General features: G+C 37.8%; 1 long non-coding RNA gene across 1 annotated transcript in view; it reads right to left on the bottom strand.

Moving 5' to 3' along the window:
* Positions 1-27,306, bottom strand: part of LOC106998863 (uncharacterized) — a 50,142-nt gene that overhangs the window by 7,629 nt on the left and 15,207 nt on the right. The window contains exons 2-3 of the long non-coding RNA XR_013418186.1: positions 12,587-12,631; positions 9,750-9,911 (exon numbers count right to left, since the gene is read on the bottom strand). This is a non-coding gene — a long non-coding RNA (uncharacterized LOC106998863). The remainder of the gene's footprint in view (positions 1-9,749; positions 9,912-12,586; positions 12,632-27,306) is intronic.

Below are 27,306 nucleotides of genomic sequence, written 5' to 3'. Positions count from 1 at the left end.
CTAGACTGGCCTGGCCTCCTAGCCTACATCTTTCTCCTGTGCTGGATGCTTCTTGCCCTCGAACATCAGACTCCCAGTTCTTCAGTTTGGGGACTCAGACTGGTTCCTTGCTCCTCAGCTTGCAGGCGGCCTATTGTAGGACCTTGTGATCATATGAGTTAATACTCCTTAATAAACTCTAATATATATTTATCCTATTAGTTCTGGCTCTCAAGAGAACCCTAATACAAGAGCATTTACACTTGCCCTAGTAGAAGTCACTGAGTCTCAGTGGCATGGACCTGTTCTCAGGCCCCCTCTTTCCCAGCAAATGCTTGAAACAAGAACCATTAAATAATAGAACCGCTGATAATCTCCTGATTCCCTACTTACTACCACACTCCTCCACCTGACCCTTCTTAGTCTCCTTGGCCTGCTTGCCTGGGGCCTGGAGTGGTGGAGCAGGTTAAATTCTCCATCACTGTGAGTCTCAGCCATGAACAGCCCACACGATCCTTGTGTGTGTCATTCTCCCTGTTGCCATTGGTACATTAGCAAAGCAATCTGATAGACTGGACTATGTTAGCACACTCTGGGAGACAGCCCTGTGCAGCAGCACAGACAGTGCTGACTGAGTCAATGGGAGAGATGGTTATGGCACAGTAAGGGGAGAGGAGGAAGAGAGCCCTGCCCAGGGACTGCCAAATGCCATCCTGTACAGCTGCTCTTTGACTTACAATAGGATTATATTCTGATAAACTTACTGGATATAGAAAATATTGTAAATCATAAATGCACTTAATACACCAAAGCTGCTGAACATCATAGTTTAGCCTAGTCTACCTTAAATATGCTCAAACAGTTACATTACCCTATGGCTGGGCAAATCATCTAACACAAAGCCTGTTTTATAATAAAGGGCTGAATATCTCATGTAATTTACTGAATATTGTAGTGAAATTGAAAAACAGAATTGAATTGCTGTATGGGTACTCCAACTACAGCTTCTACTGAATGCATATCAGTTCTACACCATCGTAAAGTTCAAAAATCTTAAGTCAAACTATTGACAGTTGGGGGCTGCTTATACTTTAGCCTACTCAGAGCTCACTGAAGGCAATGCTGAGGCCTCCCCAATGCCCAAGTTATTGCTTTTAAGTAATTAAAAGGCAAGAGAATATAACGAACTCATTAGCCTTCTTAGTGACGGGTCCCTCACTTTACCAAGCTTAGGGTGGGAGCAGTAAGAGATGATGGATTCCTTTTCATAATTCAAAAAGAAATATGTATATATATTCAGTTTTTAAAAAGAAACACAAAAGCACTGAGGAAGAGGGGTAATCTGGCACCCCTGGGGACAGGGTGGGCCTAGGCTTTGGATGAGGTGGATCCCCGGCATTATTGTTGGATTTCCCCAGATCTGTGGACTCTGTTTCAGGTTTATCTGCCTGAATAGCTTCCCGTTCCCCACAGTGAATGATTCACTTCCTCTTCTAATCCCCTGCCAAACATTTCAAATCATATCTCCTTTTCTTGGTTAAGTGCCTAAATTGAACTCACTATGATGAAAAAGCAACCCATGAAAAACAGTTTTCATTCTCGTTTATAAGTCACCTGCCATAAGGTTTTTGGGAGAAGCTCGTGGGCATGTCCCAGCTGGACGCTTCTGCTGAAAATCCCTTCTCAACACTGAGGCGCTGTAGTGGGTAAGATTGCACACAGCAGCAGGAGTGAAAGGCCCTGATTCTGATTCACTTTCCCTCAATAACTTAACAAGTCAGGCATTTACCAACAGCTAACACTCCAGAGGGAAACGGACGCATTTGAGACAAAATGATGAGCTTCTGCTGCCATCTGGTGGAGTTCTCACCTTTAATCATGTGAATTAAAGGGTTGCTCGCCAGGAAATACTGTAGAGCAGTGGTGGTTCTGAAAGGGAGGTCCTTGGACTGGCAGAATTGGTATTATCTGGTCACTTACTGCTGATGATATGTTGTTAGTTACTTTATACCTTAGATTCCTTCATTACAAAATAGACATAAGATATCTAACTCATAGGGCTGTGAGGATACCCAACGTCACAATGTAGATAAATGAACAACAATTTAAAAAACAGTTATAGGCATCCAGTATTAAATCTAACAAAAGACGTGCAATTATTTTAAAAAGTATAAAATTTCATTGCAACACATTTGGGAATACCTAAATATTTGCAGGCTCCACCCCAGACCTACAGGATTAAGATATACAGTGTAATGGAAGTCCCAGGTTATTTGTATAGAGAATAAAGTTTGAAGTACTTAACATTTTCTCCAGGGAGATAGGTAGTTACTATATTTTTTTTTTTTTTGTGCCTTTGAATACCCTTAAGTTTTTTCATTTAAAAATGGTGTTATTAAAGACAATCATCACAAGACAGGGTATGGATTGGAGGTTAAGAACACAGAATTTGGGGTCAGATAGAACTTGTTTTGCATCCTGTCCCCATCACTTACTATTGATAATGTGGTGTTACTTAATCTTTCTGGTCCTTAGTTTCCTTAGCTAGAAAATGAACACAAAAATATCTAACTCATAGGGTTGTGAAGACTTAAACAGAAAATATAGGTAGAATAAATAGTAGTATTACAAAATCTAAAGTACCTAGTATTAAATCTAACAAAGGATGTGCAAATACGAAAAAAGTATGAAATTTCATTGAAAGACATTTGAGAATACCTAAATGAAAGGAGAGATGAAACCATGTTCAAGGATAGGAAGAAAACTGTCAATCATCTTCAAATCCATCTATTCTAATGCAATTCAAATTATAACCTCAACCAGGTTTTTACTGCTGAACTTAACAAGCTTATTTCAAAATTTGAATGGAAGAAAAGAGCTAAGAATAGACAATTCTGAAAGAGAAGAAGATAGGGAGGGTCACTCTACCAGATATCAAGACTTACTATAAAACTATAGTAGTTCAGGCAGTGTGCTATTGGCACAGTGATGGATGACTTACCAGTGGAACAGAATGGAGAGTTCAGAAAGAGACCCATACATATCTGGAAATTTGATACATGAAGCAGTGGCATTACAAATCAATAGAAAATGCATGGGCTAACTGATAAGCATTAATTGGTTACCCATAGAGAAAAATTACATGTATTGTGTATTTACATACGTATATATGTGTGCATGTATGTATATATGTGCACATATATATTTAGATCTCTTGTTTATATCATACACAAAGATAAATTGTTACCAGGTTGATAACAGATCTAAACGTCTAAAGCAAAACTAAAAGAATTTTGAGGAAAATGCAGAAGAATTTTTGCATAATCTCAGAGTAAGGAAGAGCTTATTAACAAAATCCAGTAAACCAAAATTATAAAGTAAAATATTTTGATATATTTGATTAGATTAAAACTTATTTATTTCTTTAAACCTGTATTTTTAATATTTGAGGAGTACAAGTGCAGATTTCTCTGTTTTTTTTTTTTTTTTTTTTTTTTTTTTTTTTTTTTTTTTTTTTCAAATTTTAGATTCAGGGGGTATGTGTGCAGGTTTGCTATGTGGATATATTGCGAAATGCTGAGGTTTGGGCTTCTTTGAACCCATCACCCAAATGGTGAACATAGTACCCAGTAAGTAGTTTTTCAACTCTTGCTCTCTTCCCTCCCTCCCCATTTTGGGGTCCCAAGTGTTATTGTTCCCATCTTATGCCCACATGCATGCAATGTTTAGCTGTCACTTATAATTGAGAATATATGATATCTTACTTTCTGTTTCTGTGTTAATTCACTTGGGATAATGTCCTCCTGCTGCTTCCATGTTGCTGCAAATGACATGATTTCACTCCTTTTTAAGGCTGAATGGTATTCCATGGTGTCTAAGTATCTCATATTCTTTATCTAAGCCACCTTTAGTGGGCACCATGACTTTGCTATTGTGAATACTGCTGCCATGAACATACAAGTATAGTTTTAGTAGAACTATTTCTTATAGATACATGGCAATGGAATTCCTGGGTCAAACTGTAGTGCTATTTTTAGTTCTTTGAGGAAACTCAACTGCTCTTCACAGTGGGTGCACAAATTTACATTTCCATCCACAGTGTATAGGTGTTCCCTTTTCTCCGCATCCTCACCAACATGTTATTTTTTGACTTTTTAACAATAGCTATGTGATTGGTGTGAGATGGTATCTCATGTGGTGTTGATTTGCATTTCCCTGATTATTAGTGTTGTCAAGTATTTTTCCATATGCTTGTTGGCTGCTTGCATATCTTTTCTTGAGAAGTACCTGTTCATATCCTACGCCCAATTTTTAATGGATTTGTTCTTGTTGATTTAAGTTAATTATAGATCCTGAATATTAGTCCTTTGTCAGATGTATAGTTTGTAAATATCTTCTCCCATTTCATAGGCTGTCTTGTTACTCTGTTGATAGTTTCTTTTGCTGTGCAGAAAGTATTTGGTTTAATTAGATTTCAATTTTTAATTTTATTACATTTGCTTTTGAGGTCTTAAGCATAAATTCTTTCCCTAGGCCAATGTCCAGAAGAGTTTTTTCCTAGGGGTTCTTGTACTATTTTAACAGTTTGAGGTCTTACATTTAAGCCTTTAATCCATTTTGAGTTAATTTTTGTATATGGTGAGAGGTAGGGGTTCAGTTTTATTCTTCTGCACATGGCTAACCATTTTTCCCAGCAACATTTGTTGAACAGGGTGTCCTTTCTCCATTGTTTATTTTTGTCACCTTTGTTAAAGATCAGTTTTTGTAGATGAGTGGCTCTGTTTCTGGGTTCTCCATTCTGTTATGTGGGTCTATGTGTCTAGTTTTGCAGCAGTACCATGCTGTTTTGGTTACTGTAGTCTTGCAGTACTGTTTGAAGTTGGGTAATGTGATGGCTCCATCTTTGTTCTATTTATTTAGGATTACCTTGGTTATTATGGCTCTTTTTTGGTTCTATATGAATTTTAAGATTGTTTTTCCTAATTCCATAAAAAATAATGTTGGTAATTTGATAAGAATTGTGTTAAATCTGTTAATTGCTTTGGGCAGTATGGACATTTACAGCATGGAATGTTTTCCTATGTTTGTGTCATCTATGATTTCTTTCGTCACTGTTTTGTAGTGCTCTTTGTAGACATCTTTCCTCTCCATGGTTAGATACATTCCTAACCGTGTGTGTGTGTGTGTGTGTGTGTGTGTGTATGTGTGTGTGTGTGTGGCTGTTGTAAATGGGATTATGTTCTTAATTTGGTTCTCAGCTTGAATATTCTGGAATATATAAATGCTACTGATTTTTGTACATTGATTTGGTTCCCTGAAACTTTACTGAAGTTTTCTGCCAGATCTAGGATTCTTTTGTAGGAATTTTTAGGGTTTTCTAGGTGTAGAATCATATTGTCAATTAACATAAATAATTTGACTTTCTCTTTTACTGTTTGGGTGCCTTTTCTTTCTTTCTTTTGCCTGATTGCTCTGGCTAGGACTTCCAGTACTGTATTGAATAGGAGTGGTAAGAGTGGATATCCTTATCTTGTTCTAGCTCTTGAGGGAAATGTTTTCAACTTTGGTTCATTCAGTATGATGTTCATTGTGGGTTTGTTGAAAATGACTGTTGTTATTTTGAGGTATGTTCCTTTGATGCCTACTTTCTTGAGGATTTTTGTCATGAAAGCGTGTTGGATTTTATTGAATGCCTTTTCGTATCAATTAAGTTAATCATAGGGTTATTGTTTTTAATTCTGTTTGTGTGGTGAACCACATTTATTGATTTGCATATTGTATTAGTCTGTTCTTGCACTGCTATGAAGACATACCTGAGATTGGATACTTTATAAAGAAAAGAGGTTTAATTGGCTTACGATTCCACTGGCTGTACAGGAAGCATGATGGCTTCTGGGGAGGCCTCAGGAAACTTACAGTCATGGCAGAAGGTGAAAAAGAAGCAGGCACATCCTACATGGCCGGATCAGGAGGAAGAGAGGGAGGGAGAAGGTGCCACACACTTTTTAACAACCAGATCTTGTCAGAACTCACTCACTATCATGGGAACAGCACCAAACGGATGGTACTAAACTGTTCATGAGAAACATGCCCCCATAATCCAATCACCTCCCACCAGGCCCCACCTCCAATACTGGGGATTACAATTCCACATGAAATTTGGGTGGGGACACAGATCCAAATTATATTACATATGTTGAACCATCCCTGAATCCCAGGAATCAAGCCCACTTGATTGATTGTGGTGAATTATCTTTTTGATGTATTGCTGTATTTAATTTGCTAGTATTTTGTTGAGGATTTTTTGCATCTGTGTTCATCAAGGATACTGGCATCCGTGTGTGTGTGTGTGTGTGTGTGTGTGTGTGTGTGTGTGTGTGTATCCTTGCCAGATTTTCATACCAGGATGATACTTTTTTCATAGAATGAGTTAGGATTTTTTTATTTTTTGGGATAGTTTCAGTAGGATTGGTATTCCTTGATTTTTTGGGGATAGTTTCAGTAGGATTGGTACCAGCTCTTCTTTGTATGTCTGGTAGAATTTGGCTGTGAATTGTCTGATCCAGGGCTATTTTTGGTTGGCAAGTTTCAAAATACTGATTCAATAATATTTCCTTTCCTTTTATTTTATTTTAAAACAGAATCTCACTCTCACTAAGCTAAAGGGAAAAATAAGCTAGAAACTGCTTAGGGCAAACCTGCCTCCCATTCTATTCAAAGTTATCCTTCTGCTCACTGAGATAAATACATATCTGATTTTCTCCTTTGAGAAGGCTAATACTCAAAAGAATGCAATCATTTCTCTCTCACCCAGGCTGGAGTGCAGTGGTATGATCACAGCTCACTGTAGCCTTGAACCTCCTGGCCCAAGCAATTCTCCCACCTCAGCCTCCCAAGTAGCTGGGACTACAGATGTGTGCCACCACACCTGGCTAATTTATAAAAATTTTTAGAGATCTTTCCTGCTTTCTCCTGTGGGCATTTAGTGCTATAAATTTCCCTCTAAAAACTGCTTTGGCTGTGTCCCAGAGATTCTGGTACATTGTGTCTTTGTTCTTATTGGTTTCAAAGAACTTATTTATTTCTGTCTTAATTTTGTTATTTACCGAGTAGTCATTCAGGAGCAGGTTGTTCAGTTTCCATGTGGCTGTGCGGTTTTGAGTGAGTTTCTTAATCCTGAGTTCTAATTTGATTGCACTGTGGTCTGAGAGACTGTTTGTTATGATTTCAGTTCTTTTGCATTTGCTGAGGAGTGTTTTAGAAGAAGTGTGATATGGTGCTGAGAATAATACATATTCTGTTGATTTAGGGTGGAGAGTTCTGTAGATGTCTATTAGGTCCACTTGGTCCAGAGCTGAGTTCAAGTCCTGAATACCCTTGTTCATTTTCTGTCTCATTGATCTGTCTAATATTGACAGTGGGGTGTTAAAGTCTCCCACTATTATTGTGTGGGAGTCTAAGTCTCTTTCTAGGTCTCTAAGAACTTGCTTTATGAATCTGGGTGCTCCTGTATCAGGTGCATATACATTTAGGATAGTTAGCTCTTCATGTTGCATTGATCCCTTTACCATTATGTAATATTCTTTTTTGTCTTTTTCAATCTTTGTTGGTTTAAAATATGTTGTATCAGAGACTAGGATTGCAACCCCTGCTTTTTTGTTGCTTTCCATTTGCTTGGTAAATGTTCCTCCATCCCTTTATTTTAAGCCCATGCGTGTCTTTGCACATGAGATGGGTTTCCTGAATACAGCACACCGATGGGTCTTGACTCTTTATCCAATTTGCCAGTCTGTGTCTTTTAATTGAGGCATTTAGCCCGTTTACATTTAAGGTTAATATTGTTATGTGTGAATTTGATTCTATCATTATGATGGTAGCTGGTTATTTTGCCCATTAGTTGATGCAGCTCTTATCCAAAGACAGGCAATAGTAATGCTGGAAAGAAAGTGGAGAAAAGGAAACCTATGCACACTGTTGGTAGGAGTGTAAATTAGTACAACCACTATGGAGAGCAGTATGGAGGTTTCTAAAAACCTAAAAATAGAACTAGCATATGATTCTGCAGTCCCATTGCCAGGCATATACCTAAAAGAAAAATGAGTGTCAAAGAAATATCTGCATCCATGTTTATTGCAGCACTATTTACAGTAGTCAAGATTTGGAAGTCACCTATGTTTCCACCAACAGACAAATGGATAAAGAAAATATGGTACATAAATACAATGGAGTACTACTCAGCCATGGAAAAGAATGAGATCCTGTCATTTGCAACAACATATATGGAATGGGAAGACTTTATGTTAAGTGAAATAAGCCAGCCAGGCACAGAAAGACGAACTTTGCATGTTCCTACTCATTTATGGGTGCTAAAAATTAAAACAGTTGAAGTCATGAAGATAGAGAGTAGAATGATGGTTACCAGAGGCTGGGAAGTGTAGTATGGAGGTGAGGGAAAGGTAGGTATGCTTACTGGTTAAAAAAATATAGTTAGATAGAATAAGAGTATTGGATAGCACAATAGCATGACCACAGTCAGCAATAATTTAGTGTACACTTAAAAATAACTAAAAGGGAATCTTTCTAACACAAAGAAATGATAAATGCTTGAGGTGATGAATACCCTACTAACCCTGATGTGATGATTATGCACTGTATGCCTGTATCAAAATATCTCCTATACTCCATAAATAAATACACCTACTGTACACTCATAAAAATTAAAAAAATATAAACAGTACTAAAGATAATATGGTGTGGATCTGTGTTCCCACCAAAATCTCATGTCAAAATTGTAATTCCCAATATTAGAGGTGGTGCCAGGTGAGACATGATTGGATCATGGAGGTGGTCCTTCGTAAATGGTATAGCACCATCTCCTGGTGCTGTTCTTGTAATACTGAGTGAGTGAGTTTCCATGAGATCTGGTCATTTAGAAGTGTATAGCACCTCCCCACCTCTCTTCTCCTCCTACTCTGGCCATGTAAGACATGCCTGCTTCCCCTTTGACTTCTGCCATGACTGTAAGTTTCCTGAGGCACCCCCACAGAAGCTGAGCAAAAATCATTATGCTTCCTGTATAGCCTGCAGAATCATGAGTCAATTAAACCTCTTTTCTTTAAAATTACCCAGTCTCAGGTAGTTCTTTATAGCAGTCTGATATAATGGACTAATACTCAAAATTAGTACTGACGAGTAGGGCATTGCTATAAAGATACCTGAAAATGCAGAAGCAATGTTGGAACTGGGTAATGGGTAGAGGTTGGAAGAGTGTGGAGGGCTCAGAAGAAGAAAGGAAGATGAGGGAAAGTTTGGAATGTCTATGAACTCCAAATATCTGAGATAGGTCTCACTTAACTTAGAAAGTTTATTTTTCCAAGGTTAGGATGTGCGCCCATGACACAGCCTCAGAGGGTCCTGACAGCATGTTCCCAAGGTGGTTGGGGCACAGCTTGGTTTTATATATTTTAGGGAGACATGAGACATCAATCAATATATGTAAGATGTACATTGGTTCCATCCAAAAAGGTGGGACAACTTGAGCAGGGAGGGGGCTTCCAGGTCACAGGTAGGTGAGAGAGAAATGATTGCATTCTTTTGAGTATTAGCCTTTCCAAAGGAGAAAATCAGATATGTATTTATCTCAGTGAGCAGAAGGATAACTTTGAATAGAATGGGAGGCAGGTTTGCCCTAAGCGGTTCCCAGCTTGATTCTTCCCTTTAGCTTAGTGATTTTGGGGCACCAATATTTATTTTCCTTTCACATTTCCCACCTTTTCTTTTTTAAAGTCTTTTGGAGAAAGCATTTTAGAAGAAAATGAATCTCTGGTCTCAGGTTTCATCTGATCTCTCATGGTTAGGATGGTTTATTCCTAGACAGGTAGATCCTGAGTTATTAGGAAAGCTCATTTTAGCAGGTTGTGAAGTCTCATATCCTATGAAGAGAAAATAGCGGGATGAAGGGAGAAAAACAATAACAAACGAAAGAACAATCTTGGAAAATCGATATAGACCACATTACTCTGAAGTCTATACATATGTTAAGCACGTATGAAAGTGGATTATGTATATAAATAGGTTGCTATTATTTTCTTCTGAAGTTTAAATTGTCTAGCTTCAGTTTGCAGGGTTTTAAGAAAGCATAGGTTAGTTTTCAGTGATTTCAAATTAGGAAAAGTGAGGGAGAAAAAGGAAAAGAAAGAAGAAAAATTTGAAAACTTTATTTTGGAGACATGTAGCCAGGAAAAATTAAAATTCAGTCCAAACTGTAGAAAATAATAAAAATTGAAAAATATTAGGCAAGACTAGAATCTAACAACAGGTGTTCTGGTGTTTTTGAAACATAATTTTACTCTCTCCAGTTTCCCATTTTTACTAAAGACAAATCATGGTAGGACCAATTTGCTTTATCATACTTGCCCAGGTTATTTGTATAAAGTACAGCAAGAATAATTATTTTTCACATAGGTTTTAAAATTGGCTTTGATGGAACTTTGTTCCAGAGACAGAATTTCAGATAAGACTTTTTAAAAGCCCAGCCCAACCATGGATTTGTACCATCAAATACCTATGAGTTGGGTGAATTACTCTCCTCTTGAGGTCCCAAGATTACTTAGGGTTCCTGGGCCTCTCAGAAAGTGACATTCTTTACCTACCACAGGTCAGAAACCCTGTACAGGGACTGTGTAGACAAAGTATGAGGCCAGTTTTCCCAAGGGGCTTTTATTGGCTCTAAAATTCAAGTTTGATTCTTAAAAGAAAGCACACCATTCCAAAGCTTTGGTAAAATAACCAGTTTCTCCAATTGTGTCCTGTTACAAATAAAAACAGACTCTAATTGCACTTATGGAAATAACTATATAGCCATAAGTTAAGAATATTCACAAATAGTTTTCATATTCTGGAGAAATCAGGTAGAGAGAAGCAAATATATTCTAGATTTTGTTCCCAGAAACAATACTTATTGTTAGAAGCTGTCAATAGCCCAAAAGAAAAGTTTCCTTGACTCTGAAAAACAAAACAAAGGATCAGCACTGTTTTAAGCAAAGCGTCAAAAAGATTACTTCTGTCTTCTTCCAGTTCAACCTATGCAGTTAATTCCTGTTCTGCTTGATATTCATGAACATTTCGGCTCTCCATGAGTCCTAAAAGTTTTTCCTCAATTCTGATGTGACAATCTCCAGAGTTATCAGAAACCTGCCCTCAAGAGCACTTGTTAGAGTTTTATAGCTGATTATAAAACCACCTTCTATAGAGGACCAAAACAAGACAACAGTTGTCCATGGATGCCAAAAAGTTTTAGAGCAGCCATAGTCAAAGACACTATGGACAAGAAAATTTGTTACCTATGTGACACACAATAATTTAACATAATAATTATACACTATTATACACTTAGTGTAGGATAACATACACTAAGTCATATCAGAATTATAGGAGTTTCCTATAATTTTGGAACACATACCAGTAACGTATTTATACAAATACAGCCCAAAGAAAGCCAGACACCATTTCATATTTGACAATGCTTCCTGTATAATTTTTATACCAAATAAGCCAAATATGTCATTTTTGGACTTTAGGGAATTTAATATCTTACCAATTAATTAGGTTAGAAAAAGACATAATTTATTATTTGATTTTTGAATGTTTGTCAAATATCAAAGGTTTAAAACACTTGATATCACAAAATAAAATCACAGATCATTGTCAAATATGTAATTCATTTAACCAAAATGATAACTCAAGGATTTCAATAAAAGGCAAAACCTTTCATTCTTTGAGAGAGGTGACTTATTTTTCTGAACAATAAGCCCTAATGAAACAGCATGAAGCCAATTAAATTTGTTTTACAAAATTTTATAAATAATCTATAGAATTTTAATCTTGATTATAGGATGTAACTTCCATAAGCCTTTTATAACCTTTATTTATTTAATATAACCTTTATTAAATAAAACTTTATTAAGGAGCTGGTTAATGTTTCAAGAAAACCTTGTTAATCTGACATAGGAGCCCATATACTAATCTTTCATCAGTGTGCCTTTGACATTAATGGTTAATTTATAGAGAAACTGAACTTATTTTATCTTTCAAAATTGGCCATTACAATCTCACAATCCCATCTCTTTCATCATTGTCCCTAGGACTTAAGGAGTTGAATAGCTTTAATTTCAGCCCTGTGTCTCAGGAACGCTGTTTATTTTGATTGGCATATTCTACTAGACCTGAAGATGACGCTTTAATTGCTGTCAGCGTTTAAGATTTAGCAGGACTTGGTCTCCTTTTTAGACCCAGGATTTAAAGCCCTGTAACTCAATGTCACAAGGACTTTAAAAGCACATACAGAAAGATACACAGATGTAATAACTTTAATTAAAAAATATTTTCATCTCAATTTTTTTCTAAGCAAACCAAAACTTAATAATAATGGCATAGGACTTATTTTGATAAAATGTAAAATCTGTTAGGCCAGTTGCCAAAAGGCAAAAGAAAAGGCCTTCTGCAGTGCACAGAATATTATGTTGAAAGAAAACATTTCCTTTAGACCTTTAAGAAAACATTGTTAGCATCAGACCACAACAAACAGAACCTGAGGAAAAAAACTTACATGAGCTGAAAATGAGTTGAAGAAGAGTGTTACATATTTCACATCCTTTAAAAGGGGGAGAGAAAACCAAAAAAAGGTGAGATGCAATAAAAGTTGAACTTTGGATTTAAAAAATTAGAATCTCTTATAATTTATTAAGAGTAAATCAACCCCTTAAGAAAACTTCATTGTTCTAACCAATTCTTTAGTGTATAAGTGGTTTTTTTCCCACCAAACCCAATCTCTGGAAATACCATTATAATTACCCTTTAATTATAGGCAACTTGATCATATAAAAGTTTTTGGTTTTTTAAATACTATTATTGGGACTTACACAGACCATTCATCACATGCTTGGACTTTCTGGTTTGCCCTGAACATCCCTCTTTCTTAAACAACCAGTCATTTTATTCTAGGACTAAATTTACCATACAAGATTCTTTCTCATATAAAATTATTTCTGTTTAAGCTTTCTTACCAAAAAATACTCCTTTATTTCTATAACTTCCTTTATGTCTCTCTTATTTCCTGGTTCCTTTTACCTTGTATATTAGTCTGTTTTCACACTGCTGATAAAGACATAGCAGAGACTGGGCAATTTACAAAAGAAAGAGGTTTAATTGGACTTACAGCTCCACCTGTCTGGGGAAGCTTCACAATCATGGCAGAAAGCAAGGAGGAGCAAGTCACATCTTACACGGATGGCAGCAGGCAAAGAGAGAGCTTGTGCAGGAAAGCTCCCCCTTATAATAACCTTCAGATCTTATGAGACTTTCTTACTATCACAAGAACAGCACAGGAAAGACCTGCCCCCACAATTCAATTACCTCCCACCAGGTCCCTCCCACAACACCTGGGAATTCAAGATGAGATTTGGGTGGGGACACAGACAAACCATATTACCTCATTATATACCTAACCTTTAAATAAGCTCTGAATTAGGGCCAGGCATGGTGGCTCACGCCTGTAATCCCAGCACTTTGGGAGGCTGAGGCAGGTGGATCACCTGAGGTCAGGAGTTTGAGACCAGCCTGGCCAACATGGTGAAACTTGTCTTTACTGAAAATACAAAAATTAGCCAGGCATGGCAGTGGGTGCCTGTAATCCCAGCTACTCAGAAGGCTGAGGCAGGAGAATTGCTTGAACCCAGGAGGCGGAGATTGTAGTGAGCTGTGATCATGCCACTGCACTCCAGCCTGGGTGACAGAGCAAGACTCCATCTCAAAAAAAAAAAAAAAAAAAAAAAGCTTTGAATTAGACAAAACTTGTTCACCTTTCTTTTAAAAAGGACATACTTTTTTTTTTTTTTTTTTTTTTTGAAGAATGTTTTCCTACAATATAGTTTTATTGGAAGATACTCAAGAAATGTAATATTTATTATTTAATTTAATATAACTTTAGATTCTAAATTATGCCAAGTTTGTCTACAAGTATTTATCTCATTACATTTACCTAAATGTTTTATTTTAATCACTTACCTAGATTAGTTATGAAAACTATGATAATCATTATTTAAAGTTATAAAACTGCCATTGCCAAATTATAACTGAGACAGTGAAAAAGATCTGACCTAACTGACTCCATCTTGCTTCTAAGCTCCAAGTTGTCCTTGTTCATTCCTGGGTGTAGGCTTAACTAACTTTTGGAACTTAGTTTATGATTTAGCTTTGAAACAGATGATAACAGCCCTTTCCCAAAACAAACCTCTTTCCTGTCTGTGGACTAGACTGCTTACTGCCACAGGTTAGAAGTTATGGTAATTTTACTAAATAATTCAAGATGTAGCTATTTTCATTAAACCAATATCAATGACTTATTTATTAAAAATTACAGAAATAAGACCATTTTGTTTGGGGTTGGGTTTAGAGTTTTGTGACCCCTATGCCAAATTTTGACACCTTATAGGGCTTGGCAGTATTTGTATGAAATTGCTTGATTAATAAATGCAAACAAAAATGTATGCTGGCAATTCTTAAGACATTTCTAGTATTACTTTACCAATAATTTTAAAGCTAGCTTATTTATTAAAGATTTTACTTAAGTCACATAAAGGTGAAAAAACATTTGACTAGTCTTTTTTTTCTGATAAAGGATTTAAATGCTTTTATTTTTCTTTAAGCCAGTTAATTAGAGCTCTTTTATATATTTTTCAGTATTGAACACATAAATACATAGATGTATTAGGCATCCTGATAGAAGTACATCTTATAGACTCATAAGACCTCCTTTTTTTTCCCCTGTCTTAGACTTGCAAACTTTTGATAACCTGTTTCATTGCCCTGGCAGTTGTCAGACAATCTGCATATTGAAGGAAACAACTCTTAGGTGAAAACTCAGAGAGCAAAATTTACCTTTCAAGGTACAGAGAGAAAAAGTCTGGTGGTGCTAGAGGAAGACTAAAGATGGATGCCAAATCAAACATAAAATTATAGCAATCTAGCATAGGATTGTATAAGGAGACCAGTTTTATTTAGGTAGGGACTACCTATTTTTTAACTGGGTCTCTGAGCTCTTGGCAGAGCCCACACTGAATGAATCCTGGGTCTCCGAAAAAGGAGAGTTATTATGAGGCTCATCACGATGCTTTTGCAGTGCACTTAATTTTTTTTCTTTAAACAAAGACATTTCTAAGTGTCTAAACCACACTCTTCCTAAAAACCTAGAGTATCCTCCGTTGTGATAACTATTTTAGTTAAAAATCGGGTAACACAATACAAAAGCAAGCAGTTTAAGAGCTGAGATGAAGTTGTCTGCTTACACTCTTAGGGTTCTATAACAAAAAACAGAGGTTTCTCCCCAAAAGGGAGTCTGATGCCTTCTCCATTTTCTTTAAGGAACCCCAGGCTATTATAAACTATTTTAGCTCCCCCATGCAGCAGAGGGTGCAAGAGAAAGGAGAGACAGCAGAAGTAAATGAAGAAAACAGAATTCAGTCAACTGACAAGAAAAAAACCTTTCACTCAAAAAAAAAAAAAAAAAAAAAAAGAAGCACACACACACACACACACACAAAGTCCTAGGAGAGAAAAAAAACCCCAAAAACATAGCCTCTTAAATACAAACACACATATACATTCACACACACATCTTGGATGTTAGCTTTTAATTAAGAAGACTTTTAACTATTGAGCTCCTTTAAAAAATCGTTTTAAATCTCATTATCATATTTCAGCTAGGGAAAATTGCAGCTATTTCAGAAGTACTGCATATCAAAGTAGAAAGGGCTTGATTTAGGAACCAAACCCAGGCTGTCACGGTGAAAAACAGAAGGCAGAACCTTAGCTATGGAATGGCAGTGTGGAGCAACAGCCATTGCTTTCAGTTTGGCCTGGTTAGCAAAAAGGTGGAATTGTTATGTAAATAAAGCCCCTTAAGTAGTGAAAATAAAAAAACTTTCCTTTTTTCCCTTTTGCTGGCCACTTTTCCCCCGCAACACACCGTGTGTGTGTGTGTGTGTGTGTGTGTGTGTGTGTGTGTGTGTGTATGTGTGTGTGTGAATTTAGTTACTTCAAAGACGTTGTTCCCCACAGTTTGGAACTTTCCTTTGGATATGATCAAGTCAGATAGAGTTGGTCAAACCCAATGGGAAAAAGACAGAAACAATAACAAAAACACTAACAAACAACAACAAAAAAACAATTAAGTGAAACAAACAAATGATTGAACAACTTATACAATTACTTAGCACTCTAATGGTAAGGAGAAATTAAGACCAGCTGGTTGTTAATTTTAATCTAGCCAATACAAACCCCAATTCAGTTACTTACTTAGGGATAGGTCTCAGGCTGAAGACTGCTCTCTACTATTTTCGAAGCAGGAAAAAACTCAAACTCATCTTCTTTGTTGGGAAAAAGCTGAAACTCCATAAAGGAGTTACCTGCCTTCTGTCATCATGGAAGCAGGAAAAGTTGCCTTCCTTGTGTTGGAAGCAAGTAAAACTCCAAAAACAGGAGGTGTACAACAAAATAAACTTTAGATTTAGACTGTATTAGTTCATTCTTACGCTGCTAATAAAGACATACCTGAGACTGGGTAATTTATAAAGGAAAGAGGTTTAATTGACTCACAGTTCAGCAGTCTGTGGAGGACTCACAATCATGGTAGAAGGTAAAGGAAGAGCAAAGGCACATCTTACATGGTGGCAGGCAAGAGCATGTGCATGGGAATGGCCCTTTTTCAAACCATCGGACTTATTCACTGTCATGATAAAAACATGGGAAAAATCTGCCCCCAATGATTAAATTACCTCCCACTGTGTCCCTCCCAGGACACGTGGGGAGTATAGGAGCCAGAATTCAAGAAGAGATTTGGGTGGAGACACAGCTAAACCATATCATTTCACCTCTGGCCCCTCCCAAATCTCATGTCCTCACATTTCAAAACCAATTGTGCCTTCCCCACAGTCCCCCAAAGTCTTAGCTCATTCCAGCATTGACTTGGACTTTTGAATTAAGGCATGTAAAAAATACCCCCCTGAGTAAGAGAGGAAAAAGCAGCTTATTAAAAGGATAGAAATAAAAGACACTCCTTCCTCCTTTTTATACCAAAACAAAATAATTAAGAATAGTTACATCTTATAATCATCCTCTGGTTTTGAAAGATCCACTTAATGTTACCTACTTCAAGAACCTAAAAATATTTAAAATTTTACTTAAAATCAAAGAGGTTTCTGGAAGTCACAGTACCAATAGCTAATGTTTACTGGGTAATTCACATATTCCAGGACATGAGCTCAGTGATTTCAACCCAGGACAAGCAGCATTGGCACTGACGGAGCCTGTTGGAACTGCAGAATCTCGGACCCCACCTCAGACATACTGGATCAATATTTGGATTTTAACAAGATTATTAGTGATTTGTGTACATGTTAAGGTTTGGAAAGCACTGCTTTAAATGGTTTATCTCAAAGTCCACAAAAATTCTATGTTTCTACTTCATATCTTCTTCAAAAATTTGCAAGCATTTTATATCTTCATTAAAAGCAAAGATGCTTCTGGAAGTTGTCAACCTATATAACAGAGAGAGGCTCTCTAAAAGAAAATGATATTTATTCAGAATAGGGTATTGCAATGGGAATACATGTACCATAGTAAACTACGTGACTACTCAAGGAGGTAAAGGCTTTTAAAGGAAAAATGATGAAGATTACATAATTATTTTGAGATAATTATTTTTGTTTACAAGGATCAGTAAAAAGGGTGATGTCTGTCTGAGGTTGGACAGGCTGTTTCTGGGTAGATGTCCTTGCAGAAGTATTTTTGTGTAAGGTGTGTAATATGGTTTGGATTTGTGTCCCTGCTCAAATCTCATGTTGAATTGTAATCTCCAGTGTTGGAGGAGAGGCTTGGTGGGAGGTGATTAGATCATGGGGGTGGATTTTCCCTTTCCTGTTCTCGTGATAGTAAGTTCTCATGAGATCTGGTTGTTTAAAATGTGTAGCACCTCCTCCCGCTCTTTCTTCTGCCTGCTCTGACCTTGGAAGACTTGCCTCCTTTCTCTTCACATTCCACCATAATTGTAAGTTTCCTGAGGCCTCCCCAGTCATGCTTCCTGTACAGCCTAGAGAATCCTGAGCCAATTAAACCTCTTTTCTTTATTAATTACCCAGTCTCAGGTAGTTCTTTATAACAGTGCAAGAATGGACTAATATCCTTTAATGGTCTTTATATAAGATTGCCGTTTTTGCAATCTTTTGTGACAGCTTTTGTTATCATATATCCATGCATGATAACTTTCTCTTCATAGGCTTCCCTGGCTGGATTTGTCAAGGTTTTTTTTTTTTTTTTTTTTTTTTTAATGTAAGCAATTCAATTTTAATTTTGACAACTTTCACAAAGTCATAATATCAACAGGTAGTATTTACTGAATACTAAACGTAGTCCACAAAAACCTTGTGAGTACCACCCCTTGTGGGGTGGTACTACTGTTAACCTCATTTCCATAGATAAGGAAACAAGCTTTCAGAGATTAAGCCATTTGCCATTTGCCTAAGGACACAGCTAGTTAGTAGTAGGGATGAGATTAAGCCTAGGACATTCTATCATTTGGTACAACATTGATGAACCTGGAGGACATTATGTTAAGTGAAATAAACCAGGCACAGAGCGACAAATATTGTATGATCTCACTCATATGTGGAATCTAAAAAATTGAACTTGTAGATTTAGAGACTAAACTAGACTGGGGAAGTGTGTGGATACGGAAAGGGGAGATGTTGATCAAAGGGTACACAATTTCAGACAGACAGGAGCAATAAGTTCTGGTGTCCTATTACACAGTAGAGGGACTACAGTTAATAGCAATGTACTATATATTTCAAAATAGCTGGAAGAGAGGATTTTGTATGTTCTCACCACAAAGAAATGATAAATGTTTGAGGTGATGAATATGATAATTACTCTGGTTTGATCATTACAGAATGTATACTGAGCCATCACATTGCACCCCACATGTTCAATCATTATTTGTCAATTACAAACAAATAAAACTTATTAAAAAAGAAATAAGACCCACCTATGCTGGGCTGGTACCAGACCCTTACCTTCTGTACTGGCAGTCTCTCCTTGTGCTGTGAAGAGCATCGTGGCCAGACCAACTGACTTAAACAACAAACTTAATTGTAAAGAGCAGCTGAGTAAACTGAGACATCTGGAAAAGTGATGATGAAAGGACACCCTCGAAAAGCACAAATACACGTTTAAACATATGAAAGAACATACATTCATGTACAGGTAGATACATTAATCTGTAAAAAGGTAATTTTAAATGTCTTGGAGCTTTATCAAGTGAAGTCTAAGGGATGATATTTGATTTCCTTCTGAAGAATAATTCAATTATTTTGATATTCCCTCCTTTATTAAATATATTGAGGCAAGAATACAAGAATTAGGAATTTGACATGACACAGCAGTGAATGAAGTGAAAAGTGCTGTGGCTTTTACTTATTGCTAACCATTTTTATTGCTGAGAGAACTTACTATAACACCTTAATACAGTGGTTCTTTTTTTTTTTTTTTTGAGACGGAGTCTCGCTCTGTCCCCCAGACTGCAGTGCAGTGGTGTAATATCGGCTCACTGCAAGCTCCGCCTCCCGGGTTCAAGCCATTGTCCTGCCTCAGCCTCCCGAGTAGCTGGGACTACAGGTGCCCGCCACCACGCCCGGCTAGTTTTTTTGTATTATTTTTAGTAGAGATGGAATTTCACCGTGTTAGCCAGGATGGTCTCAGTCTCCTGACCTCGTGATCCACCCGCCTCGGCCTCCCAAAGTGCTGGGATTACAGGCGTGCACCACCGTGCCCAGCCTCATTATACTCTTCTCTTATTTTGTGTACTAATGCTTAATATGTATTAAGGATTAACTGCATAGCTGTAATTCTGAAATCCAAACCTCTTTCCCATTACTCTGTTCTGCCCACCTTGGGGCAGTGGTTGATGCCTGGGCCCCACCCTGCCCTGATGCCTGGCATTAGCTGATGCCTGGACCCCACCCTGCCTTGGGCAGTGTTTTTGTTGCTGCTGTTGTTCTTCAGGTGATTTAAATGTGCTGTCAGGGTTGAGAGCCACGACTTTGTGGGTAACCTGTGTGACTCCATCACAGATTTAAGAAAATTTGTAGCAATGGTAATCCATCAAAGGATGTGTGATGTGTAAAATTCCTTTGTCAGCAGCTCAGAAGAATGGGCTCAGTAGGCAAAAGGCAGAGAAGACTAGAGGAAGGATTATCCCTTTCTCTCTGAGATTGACCCAAAGGAATGGGAGAGTGAACTCCATGTTTGATATTTGAGGGAAAATTTTAAATCTTACCACCAGCAGTAGCTTTGTCTGAGACTTCTAAAAGCTTCTTGAAAATACAGTTGTCACAGCTATGTTAACAGGTGGGGAAATCTTGAAATACTGAATTTTCACAACACAGTAACTAGATTTACTTTAGCAAAAGTAGAGCCCAAACTCTCTCTCTATAGTCCACTGTTTAACAAAGAATTGGTGATGGTAACTTATTAATGTTTTATAAATAATGATTTCTTATTAATGAAATATACATTTTACCTTATGAAATAAGATAGTTATGTTTCTAGGGCTCAACTCACAAAACTCTCATTTGTTTGTTTGGACTTACCACACTCCAGAAGAATTCAGCTATATGCCTCAGAGCAAGTATTTTTATTATTTCTTCTTCTACCCTGGCTAAGAATGAAGTGACTAATCCATTTTTTTTTTTCAGGCTAAGAATGATTTTATACATCTAATTAAAACAGGTAGGCTGAATTGTCTCGTAGGGTAAAAGGGGAAAATGTTACAAGATCAGGAGAAGGCAAAATATGTTGGAAGACATAAAGGCTTTAGAATTAGGCAAAACTGGATTCAAATCTGGCTTTGCACATTATCAGCTGTGTGATCTTGCACAAGTTTAACATCTCTGAGTGCTCATTTTTCTTCTTTGCAATGTGTGGCTGTTGACATCTGCCTAGATCACTTGTCATGAAGCTTAGCAGGCAGTATACAGTATGCAGTCTGTGAAAAGCAGCTATAAGTATATGAAATAAAGTGATGGGGTTGGAGAAGGGGCTTAGACTTTCAATTAAAGGTGGGACAGCTCTACATGAATGTTCCCCTAGAGTTTCATACTCAATGTGTTGGAAACCTAAATGTGTCCTTCTCCTCAGTTTGCTATCTCAGTATGTGGCATCATCACCATTTGACCCCCTAGGTAGTGAGAGACCTTGGAGTCAACCTCAATGTCCCATCTCCTTCCCTCTCCCTATCACAGGGTGTTGTTGGTTCTCTATGTCCCGGGTCTCTTAAAACCACCTCTTCCCCTCTGCCTCTACAGACCAACATAAATCAAGTTTTCATCTCTTTTGCCTGGACAAGTGGCAAGGCAGCACTGAAGGGATACTCCTACCTCTATTCTTTTCTGCCTTTTGCCTACTGAGCCCATTCTTCTGAGCTGCTGACAAAGGAATTTTACACATCACACATCCTTTGATGAACTGCCATTGCTACAAAGCAAAACCTAAATCTCATGCCTGGACATTAAGCAGTCTACGTTTTGGCTTCTATGACTTTTGGCCTAATTTTTGCATCAGCCCCAAATTTCTGTTGTACCATCATCCCAGTGGATTCTAGAATTTAGTCTTACAAAATCATTCCACATTCCTTTAATGAATCCTTTAGCATTTTGTTCACTCCTTTCATGTGCCCTATCCCCGTACCTGCAATTACTTTTCCTCCTTTATTTACTCAAGTCCTGCAAAAGTCAGTTCCATTATGATATTCTCACTGACCTCTTCCTATATATTTCTAGTAAGAATGAATTCCTTTCTCCTGACATACCTCTGCCATATTGTTTAAAAATTGCCATACAGTGCTGGACATGATTATGTGTTCACATGTTTATTATCTACTCTAATCTCAAATTTCTAAGGTCTTGAATATAGGAACCAATTTATTCATCACCCTTATTCCAGACATGATGGAACCCAGATATTATTGAGAATCAAGTGATTATGGTAGATAGTGACCATCCTGAGTATGTTCATGTGTTACATAACGATGTTTTGGTCAACCAAGGACTGCATATAGGAAGGTGGGCTCATAAGATTATAATGGAGCTGAAAAATTCCTAATGCTTAGCCATATTGTAGCCATGATAACAATGTAGCACAGTGCACTACTCATGTGGTGATGCTACTGTACATGCTGCCTTACCAGTAGTATAAATGTATAGCACAAGGGGCTGGGTGGGGTGGCTCACGCCTGTAATCCCAGCACTTTGGGAAGCTGAGCAGGGAAGACTGCTTGAGCACAGGAGTTCGAGTCCAGACTGGGTAATGTAGGGAGAACACGTTTCTACAAAAACTAAATAAAATTAGCCTGGCATGGTGGCACACACCTGTAGTCCTAGCTACTCTGGACGCCAAGGCAGAAGGATTGTTTGAGCCCTGGAAGTTGAGCTGCAGTGAGCCATGATCATGCCACTGCACTCCAGTCTGGGTGACAGAGCAATCCCCCATCTCAAAAAAAAAAAAAAAAAAAGGTACAGCACATACAGTACGTACAGTACAGCACATTATGTACAGTACATAATACTTGATAATGAACTGTGTAACAGGTTTATGTATTTGCTATATTATAGTTTTAATTGTTATTTTAGAGTGTACCCTTTCTAGTTATTAAAAAAAAGTTAACTGTAAAACAGCCCCAGTCAGGTCCTTCAAGAGGTATTCCTGAAGAAGGCATTGCTATCACAGGAGATGACAACTCCATGGGTGTTATTGCCCCTGAAGAGCTTCCAGTGGGACAAGATGTGGTGGTAGAAGACAGTGATATTGATGATCCTGGCCCTGTGTAGGCCTAGGCTAATGTGTGTGTTGGTGTCCTAGTTTTTAACAAAAAAGGTTTTAAAAGGTTAAAAAAAATTAAAATTTAAAAATAGAAAAAAACTTATGATACTATTATAAAGAAAGAAAACATTTTTGTACAGCTGAACAATCCTTTTGCTTTTTAAGCTAAGTGTTATTACAAAAGAACCTTTAGAAACCTTAGTCCTCTTTTACCTCCCTGAATACACACGTAGTTTACTATGGCATGGATATTCCCATATTCCCATTCCAATACCCTATTCTTAAATAAATATCATTTTCTTTTTTTTTTTTTTTTTTTTTTTGAGACGGAGTCTCGCTGTGTCTCCCAGGCTGGAGTGCAGTGGCATGATCTCGGCTCACTGCAAGCTCCGCCTCCCGGGTTCACTCCATTCTCCCGCCTCAGCCTCCCAAGTAGCTGAGACTACAGGCGCCCGCCACCACGCCCGGCTAGTTTTTTGTATTTTTAGTAGAGACGGGGTTTCACCATGTTAGCCAGGATAGTCTCGATCTCCTGACCTCGTGATCCACCCGCCTCGGCCTCCCAAAGTGCTGGGATTACAGGCTTGAGCCACCACGCCCGGCCTCATTTTCTTTTAGAGATCCTCTGTTCCTTACTTAGGTTGACAAACCAAAAGGCGTTTCAATAAATATATGATCCATTATGCATTGATTTCAAAATTTAAACCTTGGAAGGCAATTCTTTTTTTCACATCCTATATCAGCAATGCTTAGAAAACAAACACCATTCTATCTGCCACTTATCATACTTCAGCTGTATTTTCCTTCTTCCTGGTCCTTGAACACAGAGGCCCCTTTCTCCTTCCAGGCCTTTGCATTTGCTGATCCCTCCTCCTGGAATGACTTGTTCTAGCTATGTTTATATTTGGAATATTCTCCATATTTGAGTCTCACCCAAATGCCTCTTTCTCAGAAAGGCTTTCCTTTACCACCTTAAACAAAATCGTCTTCTCCCATAAGTTTATCATGACCCTGTTATTTATTTATTTTTGAGACACTGTTTCACTCTTGTTGCCCAGGCTAGAGTGCAATGGCGTGATCTTGGCTCACTACAACCTCCACCTCCCAGGTTCAAGCGAGTCTCCTGCCTTAGCCTCCCGAGTAGCTGGGATTACAGGCATGTGCCACCACACCTAGATAATTTTGTACTTTTAGTAGAGATCGGGTTTCACCATGTGACCAGGTTGGTCTCAAACTCCTGACCTCAGGTGATCTGCCTGCCTCAGCATCCCAAAATACTGGGATTACAGGTGTGAACCACCGTGCCTGGCCTCATGACCCTGTTTAGTTCCTTTATAATATTTATCCTAATACAGATTCATGTTTATTTGCTGTGTTCCTCCATAGAATGTAAGCTTTACGAGGGCAGGACTCTTATCTGACGCTGCTTCATTCCAGGGCCTGGGACAGTCACCAGCACATAGTAGAAACAGAAAAGTTAGTGAAATGTTAAATTGAAATGTCATTGCAATCACTGCATGGAATTATTGTTGAGATAGCAGTATAAGATTAGCTATGTACACTTGTCATGTCATACCACTGTTTCAGCCATCCTCGACCATCCTTTGCTCTCCCATGGCGTCAGAGTACTCCTTTGAGTATTCTCATATATAGACCAGAGGGACCCTACTCTACTGTGACAGGCAGGATTCTGCTGTTTAGAGTGGGTGAGTCAGGTCTAGTCACCTCTCACAGAGAGAGTTGCCTGCCACTCAAGAGAGTCTGAAGATAAACCCCAAGAGTCCAAAGAGGAGGGCCAGAGGGAGCCGGAAGACCTTAGCTGAGTGGATCCTTTGCTGCAGTTTTTGGTTAAGACACTAGGTGGCAGGTGACTATGCTCTTGGATACACCAGGAGTAATTAGCATGACAGTGCTTGTCAAATGCCGGATAACTTTCCCTGCTGACATTAAATGTACAAAAAATTTAATCATTTGACAGGATGAAAAGAATTATGATAAAGGTGGTAGCTTTAGTTTTGGTCTATGGAGGGTAAGATGTATTCTGAAACTTTATTTTCAGATTCACAAAGGAAATGTACAAAGTGGGAACATTAAAAAACCAATCTAGTAGAAAGATTAATGTCAGCTCCAGGGTATCACCAGGAGAGATATCTTTATATAATAAAACTGAAATCGGTACTTTCACTGCAATAACGGCTTTGTGCCTTTTGGATTAATAATCTAATTTAGTAAATAATTTATTGCATCTTTCTCTTTTCAGCTTGAATCTCCAGAAGGATTTTAAAAATCCTTTCAAATATAAGCAGATCAAAGAATCCATTGTTTCCCTAGTAACCCTCTATGTAGAGTCCTGGGTGAGCCTTTATTTTCTGCCAAGGTCACAGATTCTGGGTAAAATAGTCAATCAGGCAGCACATGCAAAAGCAGATTGTTTAGGTATTTCCTTCTGTTAGGCGAAAAATTAAATGCTCAAGTCACCTGCTATTCAATAAAGAAAATAGGACACAAAATGTGATAGACACAATAAATTCTAATAAAGAAATTTCCTTTCCATTTTGTGGTCTTTAAAGGGTGGCAATAAGGAAAGTAATAGGAGGTAAATTGTCGTAGAGGCACCTAGCAAAGGAAGAGAGTGTGAAAAGAAGAGTAAGGGAAGGAGATGTTGAAGGAGACAGGGAGAGAGACAGTCACACAACAAGGAGACCAAAGGGAAACAAAAGGAGTCACATCAGAGAAAGATAGATCGTAGAGGGGTAGTTGGGAGGTAGGTTCGTAAACCAGAAGAAAAGCAGAAGGAGAACAGAGGGAGACCAAAATCCAGAGAAGGATCAGGGGCAGAGGTTAGTATGTTTTGAGACATTTTCATTGGTGGCTATTTCTCTAGGACTTCTTAATCTTCAAACTTTAGAATAAAATAATCTGTAATTTGAATCTTAAATAATCAGTAAATTATTTGTTGCTCTTTACTCTAACACTTAAGCCTTATAAGCTTTTCTTGAAATAAATGTGAGCGAGCTTCCTTCAGGTTGCAAGAAACACAGAGAGGCTCAGGTTCGTGGAGAGGATTAGGATACGCAGAAAGAATATGCAGGTAAGGAAGGACAACAGGGACACACAGAGCTGGGCTTTTCAGAAAAAGAGGAGTTGGAGGACCTCTTAGGTGATAACATAGTTCTAATCACTAGGTGTCTTGTCACTAGGTTAGCACCAGGGGACTGTTTTTCTTTCTTTGGTTCTTCATTCCCATCACTTCTCTTTCTCTGTGTCTGTGACTTCTACTGTTATCAATGATTTTTTGTCTCTGAATTCAAACTTCCTAATATGAAGGGTCCATACTTGGTCCATCATCATCCATATAATGTGCACTTACTGGGCAGAGCACTTACTTGAGGCTGTGTCAGAGACTGGCTACTCTTGGGTTAGGTGCCCACCATAGTTCAAACAAATCTGATTAAACAAGGAGGACCATGTGGTGCAATGCATATATGAAACCTTTCTATATTAGACTGTGTGTTTGCCAGGAATCTAGAAAGGGAGAGAATAAAACTAAAAGGCATCTTGGTTGGTCTTGGTTGGCAAGAACAATATACTCTACCTCATGCCCATTAAAGGCAAACTGTACCTTTTCTTCTTAGACACAAGGGTTTAATAATGCCCATACAACCGAAGCAAACCACTACCAGTACACTTCCCTCCTGAAAGTTGTCTAGCCACTACCTTCAGAAGAAGTGATATAAAACACCTCAAACTTGCAGTCTGAAATCTACAGAGCTTGAGTTTTTTTGTTTTTGTTTTTTGTTTTATTTTTTATTTTTTGCCTAATGAAGCAATAATACAGGATATTTTGGATAAATGAAAAGGGGAAATGTGGTAATTAAATAAACTCTTTGAGGAAAAGGAGAGAAGGGAAAAAGACTTCCCTCTTGTGAGGAGAAGAATATATGGGCTGTGGGTATACCTGGACCCAATTACTAATTGAAAGAAAATAACTTATCTTCAAATTTGCTGCAGCTTAATTCTGTGCCCCAAATGTTTGGCAACACATCAGAGTTGGTAGTAGGGTGCCTATGGAAGGGGGTGGATTTCCATTCTCTGCAAACATTTTCATATCTGCCATAAGATGACCTGACTTAAAGTTACCAGAGTGTGAGGGACCTGGTACTTAGGCAATGTAGATGTAGTGGCATTCATGATGGCCTGAAGAATGAAGACCCCCAAAGCAACTGAAGGATAGTGGTATTTTCTAAGCACAATTAAGACTTCCAGGATCTTATTAGATTTGAATAGGAATCAGCCCAATATTACATTAGATGAATTTCTAACATTACAGCTTGCTTAGATAGATACATTTATATTCCATTTGATTTAGAGAAAATAAAGAAATGGATATTTTCTAAT

Source organism: Macaca mulatta, chromosome 6, assembly GCF_049350105.2.
Source record: "Macaca mulatta isolate MMU2019108-1 chromosome 6, T2T-MMU8v2.0, whole genome shotgun sequence".
Taxonomy (NCBI): Eukaryota; Metazoa; Chordata; class Mammalia; order Primates; family Cercopithecidae; genus Macaca; species Macaca mulatta.
This window is presented reverse-complemented; position numbering and strand designations above follow the sequence as displayed.